This window comes from Rhincodon typus, chromosome 1, assembly GCF_021869965.1.
Source record: "Rhincodon typus isolate 14 chromosome 1, sRhiTyp1.1, whole genome shotgun sequence".
Taxonomy (NCBI): Eukaryota; Metazoa; Chordata; class Chondrichthyes; order Orectolobiformes; family Rhincodontidae; genus Rhincodon; species Rhincodon typus.
In genome coordinates this window covers 69,678,122-69,687,358 of record NC_063332.1, presented here as the reverse complement: position 1 = coordinate 69,687,358, position 9,237 = coordinate 69,678,122, and the positions used below count along the sequence as shown (strand labels likewise).

The following is a 9,237-nucleotide window of genomic DNA, read 5'->3' as shown; positions in this document are numbered from 1 at the left end:
TTTCTGAAGAAGGGCCTAGGCCCAAAACGTCAGCTTTCCTGCTCCTCTGATGCTGCTTGGCCTGCTGTGTTCATCCAGCTCTACACCTTGTTATCTCATATTACAAAGGTGCTGGTGCTGGATGTCTTATTCACCTTTGTCCACCCAGGACCTGATCAGGTATACCATAGAAGTCTGTGGGAAGTGAGGGAAGAGATTGCTGGGCCCCTTGCTGAGATATTTGTATCATCAATAGCCACAGGTGAGGGTTCGGAAGACTGGACATTGGCTAACGTTGTGCCACTAAGAAAAGTAGTGAGGAAAAGCCAGGGAACCATAGACCAGTGAGCCTGACATCAGTGATGGGCAAGTTGTTGGAAGGGATTCTGAGGGACAGGATTTACATGTATTTGGAAAGGCAAGGATTGTTTAGGCATAGTCAACATGGCTTTGTGTGTGGGAAATAGTGTCTGACTAACTCAATTGAGTTTTTTGAAGAAATAACAAAGACCATTAATGAGGGCAGAGTGGTGACATGATCTATATGGACTTCAGTAAGGCATTTGACAAGGTTCTGCACAGTAGACTGGTTAGCAAGGTTAGATCACATGGAATACGGGGGGAACTAGCCATTTGGATACAGAACTGGTTGGAAGGTAGAAGACAGAGGGGGGTGGGGGTGGTGGTGGTGGTGGAGGGTTGCTTTTTAGACTGGAGGCCTGTGGCCAGTGGTCAGTGGTCAGTGGTCAGTGGTCAGTGGTGGATCCACTGCTTTTCGTTAATTGTATAAGTAATTTAGATGTGAACATAGGAGGCATGGTTAGTAAATTTGCAGTGGACAGTGAAGAAGGTTACCTCAGAGTACAATGGGGCCTTGATCAGTTGGGCTAATGGACCGAGAAGTGGCAGATGGAGTTTAATTGAGATAAATGTGAGGAGCTGCATGTTGGAAAGGCAAATCAGGGCAGGATGTATACTTATGATAATGTCTTGGGGAGTGTTGGTAAACGAAGAGACCTTGGAGTGCAGGTTCATAATTCCTTGAAAGAGGAGTCACAGGTTGTCAGCATAGTGAAGAAGGCATTTGGTATTCTTGCCTTTATTGGTCAGTACAATGGGTATAGGAGTTGGCAGATCATGTTGCAGCTGTGCAGGACATTGGCTAGGCCACTTTTGGAATACTGTGTGCAGTTCTGGTCTCTCTGCTATTGGAAGGATGTTATGAAACTTGAAAGAGTCCAGAAAGTTTTACAAGGATGTTGCCAGCGTTTGAGCTATAGGAGGAGGCTGAATTGACTGCGGCTATTTTTCCTGGAGCGTCAAAGACTGACGAGTGACCTTATAAGAGGTTCATAAGATCATGAAGGGCATGGAGTAAATAGACAAGGACTTTTCCCTTGTCTATTCTCATCCAAAACTAGAGGGCATAGGTTTAAGGTGGGAGGGGAAAAGATTTAAGAAGGATCTAAGGGGGCAATGTTTTCATGCAGATGATGGTACGTGTATGGAACGAGCTGCCAGAGGAAGTGGAAGAGGCTAGTACAACACTTAAAAGGCATCTGGATGGGTACGTGAATAGGAAGGGTTTAAGAGGGATACGGGCCAAATGCTAGCAAATGGACTAGATTAATGGAGGATATCTGGTCAGCATGGATGAGTTGGACTGAAGAGTCTGTTTCCATGCTGTACATCTCTGACTATGTGCAGGTTAGGTGGGTTAGCCACGGTAAATGCAAGGTTACGGGGATAGGATCAGGGTGGGATGGTCTGGTGGGTCAATGCAGACTTGATGGGCTGAATGGCCTGTTTCCGCACCATGGGGATGCTATGATTGTGTGTTCATGACAATAAACATGATCAGGTATAGCGGGGATTGCATAACAACAATAACATTGCAAAATTATGAACTACTTTAAAATTAGGTTCTAAGTTTTTAAAAGTGGAATTTAAGGAATCCATCTTAGTGATTGTACGGCTTTAGTAACCAAAACAAAAATAAAAAAGAACCAGATGCTTCGATGTCCCAGTAGTGGAGAGTGAAGGTGGTCACCTAAGATTACAAAGCGATCTTGATCAGCTGGCTGAATGGACTGATGAGGAGTGGTAGATGGAGTTTAATTCAGATAAATTGAAGTATTGCATTTTGGTTAAAAAAAAACACCAAACAAGGGCAGGACTTGTACAATTAATTGTAGGGCCTTTGATAGTGTTGTCAGAGCCCTAGGGATTCAGGTACTAATTCTTTGAAATTTGTGTCATAGGTGGACAGGGCTTACCTTCATTGCTCAGATCCTTAAATATAGGAGTTGGGATGTTATTGTTGAGGCCTCTTCCGGAGTACTGGGTACAATTCTGGTCACCCTACTATAGGAAGGATATTACTAAATGGGAGAGGGTTCAGAAAAGATTTACCAGGAATGGAAGGTTTGAGTTATAAAAATAGGCTAGGACTTTTTTTTAAAAAAAAACAGGAGTGTAGGAAGTTGAGTGATGATCTTAGAGGTTTATAAAACTAGGATCTAGACAAAAAGTGAATAGCAAGGGGAGTTCAAAACTGGGGGATATTTAAGGTGAGAGAAGAAAGATTTAAAAAAGGACAGGAGTAGCAACTTTTTTTTTTAAAAAAAAAAAGTTGTGTGTGTGGATGAACTGCCAGAGGAGGTGTTGGATACAGGTACAGTTACAACTGTTAAGATATTTGGATAAGTACATGAGCAGGAAAAGCAGAAAAGGGATGGGGGCCAAATGCAGGCAAGTCAGACTAGTTTAGTCTGGGAACATGGTTAGTGTGGGTGAGTTGGATCAAAGAGCCTGTTTCTGTGCTGTGTGATTCTGAATGTATAACCTCCAAGATCTGCTCAAGTGCTGCTAATGTTTGCTCAATTAGGCTATTGGAAATGATTAAGAGTTTTTATACCATGAATCCTTTAAAAGCAAATAGTCTACCTATCACTTGGAGCATAGCTGATCTAATACAAAATCAGTAATTAAGTTGTTATTGCAGTGTGTTGTCACATTTAGAATATTAACTTCAAGTCAAAGTTTGTGTAGTATGGGCAAATGCTTACCTGCTGGGCACAGACAAATGCAGTCTTTGCCAGCAATGCTCAAGTCCCCTGAATACAAAGTTCAAAATTCTCCAGGAATTGTTCATTGGTAGTGTGCCATCTTTATCTGAAAGAACTATCAAAAGAGTAAAATATATGATATGATTAGGAAAAGCTGTTTCAGCTGCCCTTAATTTCCAACGAGGAATGAAACAATTTTATATAGAGGACCATCAGGTCAAGCATTGTGCATGGGACAACAGTTTAAAACTGGCCACATACAAAGAAAATCAAGTGAGGGGCCAAAATAAAAACTTAGAACTCCTGAAACAGAAGTTATAATACATATTGTATATACAATGGTGTATCTGGAACTAAATTAATTGGGGAACTTAAGTGCTCTTGCCAAACACTCCATCTTAGCATCAAAGAGCAGAACTGCTTGAATCTCAGATTTCTTCCCCTCCCATTTTCAAATTTTAAAAGTGAATCTCAAGTAATGCACATTCTTAAAACCAAAAGTTGGAGTATTGTGAAATCACATTTTTCTTTTCCAATTGTATGCCTAAATAACCATAAATATTATGGTAGTATAAGCTCCATTTTCATACTACAATAGAAGTAAAGATGTTTAAGATGTGTTAACAGGGGTCCCATACTTTAGTAAGAATATACCAAGTCTCATGTTTCTTTACAAAAGTAACATCTTGTATTGTTTAGCAGGTTGGTCACAAACAATAATCTATACAAAACTTCATTAAAGAGGAATCAAAATCTAAGGTAAGAATAATAGTCTAATATCATCTCATAAACCAAGTAGAAGTCAAATGCCAAGAAAAGATCCTGCACAATTTGTACAACGCAAAGCCAAAAGAGCTACAAACTAAGATAAATTACTTCCAACTACAATCTGAGATAAAACAACAAGACAAAAAGGAAAATTCACAAACAACATAAGTTTTTAAAACTCCAACCCACCAGCAATCTCTTAACACAATCATTACCTGCCACATCAGTAAATTAATGGAAACAGCTGATTAAGGGAGGAGCAAGTAGAGAATTGAATCACAAGTGACACGAATCAAGCCAATGAAACCACAACTAAATTGTGCAATTACATGCAGAAGCTGCCTCTCCTTAATGAATTATTGAAATATTACTGTGATCCCTGGGGCTGCTAATTTGTAGTTGAGAAAGGATATGCCAACCAAACCAAAGTTGGGTGTGAATGATGATAGCTGAACTTCTCAGTAAAAGCCTAGATCCAATTAAACTCTACAGGACCCCTACCAGAAATCATAAAAGCTGACAAGTGATAGCAACACAAAGCAGAGAGCTATTTAGCAGGTAATGAGTAAGTTGTTTTTCTTCCCCACATTAAAGCTATGTTGAGGAAAGATAAAATGTTCTAGATTTCCTTTTAAAAGAAAAAATGCTTAGTTTTCTACTTATCTTAAATTTAGAGTGAGTAGTTTGCCAAAAGGTGTGGTAGGGGAGCTCACACCCAAGTATTGCATAGCTTGCAGAATGTGGGAAATCTTAGATTCAGTCTTAAAATTGAAACAAATTAGAAATAAAATTAAGTTGTAATTTATATCTAGTATAGAAGTTAAGAAAACTGACAAAAGACATCAGGGGGTAGAACATTTTTTACAAAATGATATAACTTTAATGGAAAGAGGACTATAAGAAACTGGGATTTCACATTTAAAAAAAACCTTGAAGGTACCAGGAGATGTTGATAAGGCTCTTTTTAAAAAAACACAGCTGATCTTTGAGTTTGGCCTTCATAAGTAGAGGTATGGAGGACAAAAGCAAAGAAGTTCTGCTAAACATTAAGTCAATATTCTCACCTGGAGTATTGTGCCCAGTTCTGAGAACAGCACTTTAAAAACGATGTCAAAACCTTTGAGTGGCTGTGTGAATGATGAATTTCAGTGGGAAGCAGAAACCGTAAGAAAAACAAGTAGGCTGTTTGGCCAATTTGATCATGTCTGTTATGTTTCTCAACCCCATTCTCCTACCTTCTCCCCATAACCCTCTATCTTCTTACTAATTTAAGAAAAAAATCCATATCTGTCTTAAATACCACACGACACCAGGTTATAGTCCAACAGGTTTATTTGAAAGCTTGTGTTTTCAAATAAACCTGTTGGATGACAACCTGGTATCGTGTGGTTTTTGGCCTTGTCCGTCCTAGTCCAACTCTGGTACCTCCGCATCATGTCTTAAATATACTCAATGACTTAACCTCCACAGCCTTCTGCAGCAATGAGTTTCACAGATTTACCACCCTCTGGGTGAAGAAATTCCTCCCCGTCTCAGTTGTAAAGGGTCATCTGTTCACTCTGAGGCTGGTACGAGTCACTCCTACTAGTAGAAACACCTTCTCCACGTCTACTCTATCCAGGCCCTACAGTATTCTGTAAGTTTCAATGATGTCCCCCTTCACCCTTCTAAATGCCACAGAGTAGAGTCAGAGTCCTCAACTGCTTCACATGTGACAAGCCCTTCATCCCTGGTATCATTTTTGTAAAGCTCCTCTGGATCCCTTCCAACACCATGTATCCTTCCTTAGATACGGTGCCCAAACCTGCTCATGATGTTCCAAACACGATCTGTTCAGAGCCTTATTTAAACCTCTCTGCTCTTGTATTCTAGACCTCTTTAAAATGAATGCTATCATTGCATTTTCTTTCCTAACTGCCAACTGAACTTGCATGTTAACCTTAAGAGAATCCTGAAGAAAACACCCCCAAATCCATTTGTGCTTCAGATTTCCAAAGCCTTTCCCTGTTTAAGAAGTAGTTTACACCTCTCTTTTTTTCTACCAAGGTGCATAACTTCATACATTCCCACATTGTATTCTGCTATTTATTTTCCCACTCTCTTAGCCTGTCCATGTCCTTCTGTAGCACCCCCCCCACTTCCTTAACACTAACTGTTCCTCCACCTAATTTTTGTGTTGTCTGCAAACTTAGCAAAATGGCCTTTTGTTTTTGTCCAGATCATTGATGTATAACATCAATAGTGTGTTTCCAACACTGACCTGCACAGAACTCCTATAGTCACTAGCTGTCATCCTGAAAAAGACTCCTTTATCCCTAATCTTTGCCTTCTGACAGTCAGCCAATGCCCTATCCATGCCAATACCTTGCCTTCACACCATGTGCTGTTATCTTATTTAGCAGCCTCCTGTGTGGCACCTTGTCAAAGGTCTTCTGGAAATGTAAATAGATCACATCCGCTGATTGTCCTTTTGTCTAACTTGTTACCTTCTCAGAGAATTCTAAACGATTTATCAGGCATGACCTCCCCTTGACGAAGCCATACTGACTCAGTGCTGCTTTACATGCACTTCCAAGTTCTCCACAATCTCAGCCTTAATAATGGTCTCTAAAATCTTACCGACAACTGAGGTCATGCTAACCAGCCTATATTTTCCTGTTGTCTTCCTCCCTTTTCAAACAGAGATGTTACATTAGACAATGAGATTAGATAACCTTTGAGGAGAGAATAAGATTATAATACATGGGAGAAGAAGTAGAGTATTCAGGCCAGTGGATCTACTCAGCTATTCAATGAGATTGTGGGCGATCTAATAATCTGTCCACTCAGCTGCGCTTTCCTCTTTTCCTCTTAACCCTTCATTCCTTCACAAATTAAAAATCTGTCTATCTCAGCATTCAATACACTTAATGACTTAACCTTCACAGCCCTCTGTGGTAACGCATTCCAGAGATTTACTCCTCTCTGAGAAAATATTCTTCCTCATCTCTGTGTCTTAAATGGGCAACTCCTTACACTGAGATTATGCCTCTGCTATTAGCTGATCCCAGAAGGGGAGAAAACCTCTCCACATCAATCCTGTCAAGCCCCCTGAGAATCTTGTATAACAATATAGTCTCTGTCATTCTTCTAAACTCCAAAGAGTACAAGACTAACTTACTCAACCTCTCCTCATAAGAAATCTCTCCATATACAGAATCAACCAATTTAAAACCTGGCCAAATTACCAAGGCTTTGCCGGATGACTCTAAGAGGTTAACAAAAGAGAGTTTATTAGTTACTAAACAGGAAAAGAAAGAATAACACACCATGCACAGTTTAAGAAGAAGAAGTCAGTCCAAGAACTGAGAAACATTAAAAGATATACTTTTCAGTTTCTTTGGGTTAGTTGTTCATGAAGAGTTGATAGTTCAATAGTCAATTCTGGGTAATGAAATCTTGGCTTTTGCAGGTTAGTTGAAACCTTTTGTCCAGTTTTCCTTTTGACAGTGGTTGGAGGGTAGCATTCAGAGTGAGAAAGCCCTTCTTGTCTTGTTTCCTTCTGACTGGTTTGCTGGCTCCAATACTTGGAGCAAGAGAGTCTATTTACCTGCAACAAAGGGGCAGCCAGTGGGAAGTTATTCGACTATTTCCATTATCTGACCAACACGCAGAAGTGGAAATTTGATGGCAGGAGGCTGTAATTGCAGCCCTATATGAATGGTTGTTGTATTCATAAAACTTCATCATGTTTCCACATTTTAACACATAAAAGAGTATTTTCTATTATACTCCAGCTCTTGGTTGTGCTGGCCTATGTAAGATTTTACATTCGGATTGGGACATGGTAGCTATTACAGAAACTTGACTGAAAAATGGACAAGACTGGCAGCTCAATGATCCAAGTTTTAGACGCTATAGGAAGGATAGAAGAAGAGGCAAGGAAGGATAGAAGAAGAGGCAAGAAAGGAGTTGCGGGTGCAGGGGGGACACGGTGGCATTTTTGATTAAAGCATACATTACTGCTGTAACTAGGGAAGATATTTCTGAAAAATCATCCAGTGAAAATATATGGGTAGAAATTACAAATAATAAAAGGAAAGATCACTTTGATGGGATTCTACTATATGCCTTGCAATGGTAAGAGGGGAATTGAGAAACCAATATGTAGGGAGATCTCAGATATATGTAAGCATAATAAGGCTTTAATAATGGGGGATTTTAATTTTCCAGGCATTGACTGGGGCTATCATAGTTTTAAAGGTTTGGATGGTGAATAATTTGTCAAATGTGTTCAGGAAAATTTTCCTTATCAATATATGGATGCTCCCACTAGAAAAAGAGCAAAATTAGACCTTCTTTTGGGCAATGAGGCAGGACAGGTTTCTGAAGTAAAAGCGGGGGAACACTTTGGGTCTAGCGATCATAATTCTATTAATTTCAAAATGGTATGGAAAAGGATAAGCCTTCCATAAAAGTTACAGCTTTTAATTGGAGTAAGGCAAATTTTAATGGTATGAGACAAGAATTTTCAAAAGTTGACTGGAGTAGACTTCACTGGTGAAAGGACGTCTGACAAGTTGGAGGTGTTCAAGCGTGTGATAACGAGTTTGGAGGCATTTTGTTCCTGTTAGAGTGTCGGGTAAGGCTGGTAAGATTAAGAGACAATGGATGAATAAAGATATTGAGGTTCTACTCAATAGTAAAAGAGGATCTCATTTCAGATATAGACAACTTAGTTCAATTGAATCTCTTAATCAATATAAAGAGTGCAGGGGCGTTCTTGAGAGAAATTGGGAAGGCAGAGAGGAGTCAGCATTGGCAGATAAGGTTAAGGATTATCTAAAGAGATCCTACAAATACATTAAGAGCAAGAGGGTAACTAGAGAGAGGGTAGGGCCTCTTAAAGGTCAAGGAGGTCATCTTTATGTTGAACCCCAGGAGATGGAAGTGATACCAAATGAATATTTTGCTCAGTTTTTACTGTGGAGAAAGAAATGGAGTCTAGAGAATACAGAGAAATGAACTTTGATGTTTTAAAAAATGTTCGTATTACAGAACTGGCAGTTTGGGAGATCTTAGGGAAAATAAAGGTGGATAAATCTCCCAAACCTGATCTAATGTATCCCAGAATGTTGTGGGAAGTAAGGGAGGAAATTATGAGACCTCTTGCAGAAATATTTGCATCATCTATAACTAGGGTGATGTGCCTGATGACTGGAGGGTGTCTAATGTACCTTTGTTTAAGAAAGGTTGTAAGGTGAAACTAGGGAACTATAGACATGTGAGTCTAACTTTGGTTGTGGGTAAATTGTTGGAGGTGATAATAAAAGATAGGATTTCTCGGCATTTACAGAGGGAAAAATTGATTAGGGATAGTCAGCATCATTTTGAGCGAGGAAAAGAGTGTCTCACAAACTTGATTGTGCTTTTTGAGCAAGTT

General features: G+C 39.6%; 1 protein-coding gene across 4 annotated transcripts in view; it reads right to left on the bottom strand.

Annotated features, from left to right (window-relative positions):
• The window catches only part of LOC109929939 (general transcription factor IIE subunit 1-like), a 25,973-nt gene extending 21,845 nt beyond the window's left edge, over positions 1-4,128 (bottom strand). Inside the window, exons 1-2 of one of the 4 annotated variants that reach the window (XM_048596133.1) lie at positions 4,031-4,128; positions 3,048-3,162 (exon numbers count right to left, since the gene is read on the bottom strand). The gene's annotated coding sequence lies outside the window, so the exon portion shown is untranslated. Of the gene's footprint in view, positions 1-3,047; positions 3,163-3,685; positions 3,861-3,923; positions 3,985-4,004 lie in introns of those variants that run through there. The other 3 variants (XM_048596139.1, XM_020529483.2, XM_048596126.1) reach the window with 3 other exon arrangements.
• Between the last annotated feature and the right edge of the window lie 5,109 nt (positions 4,129-9,237).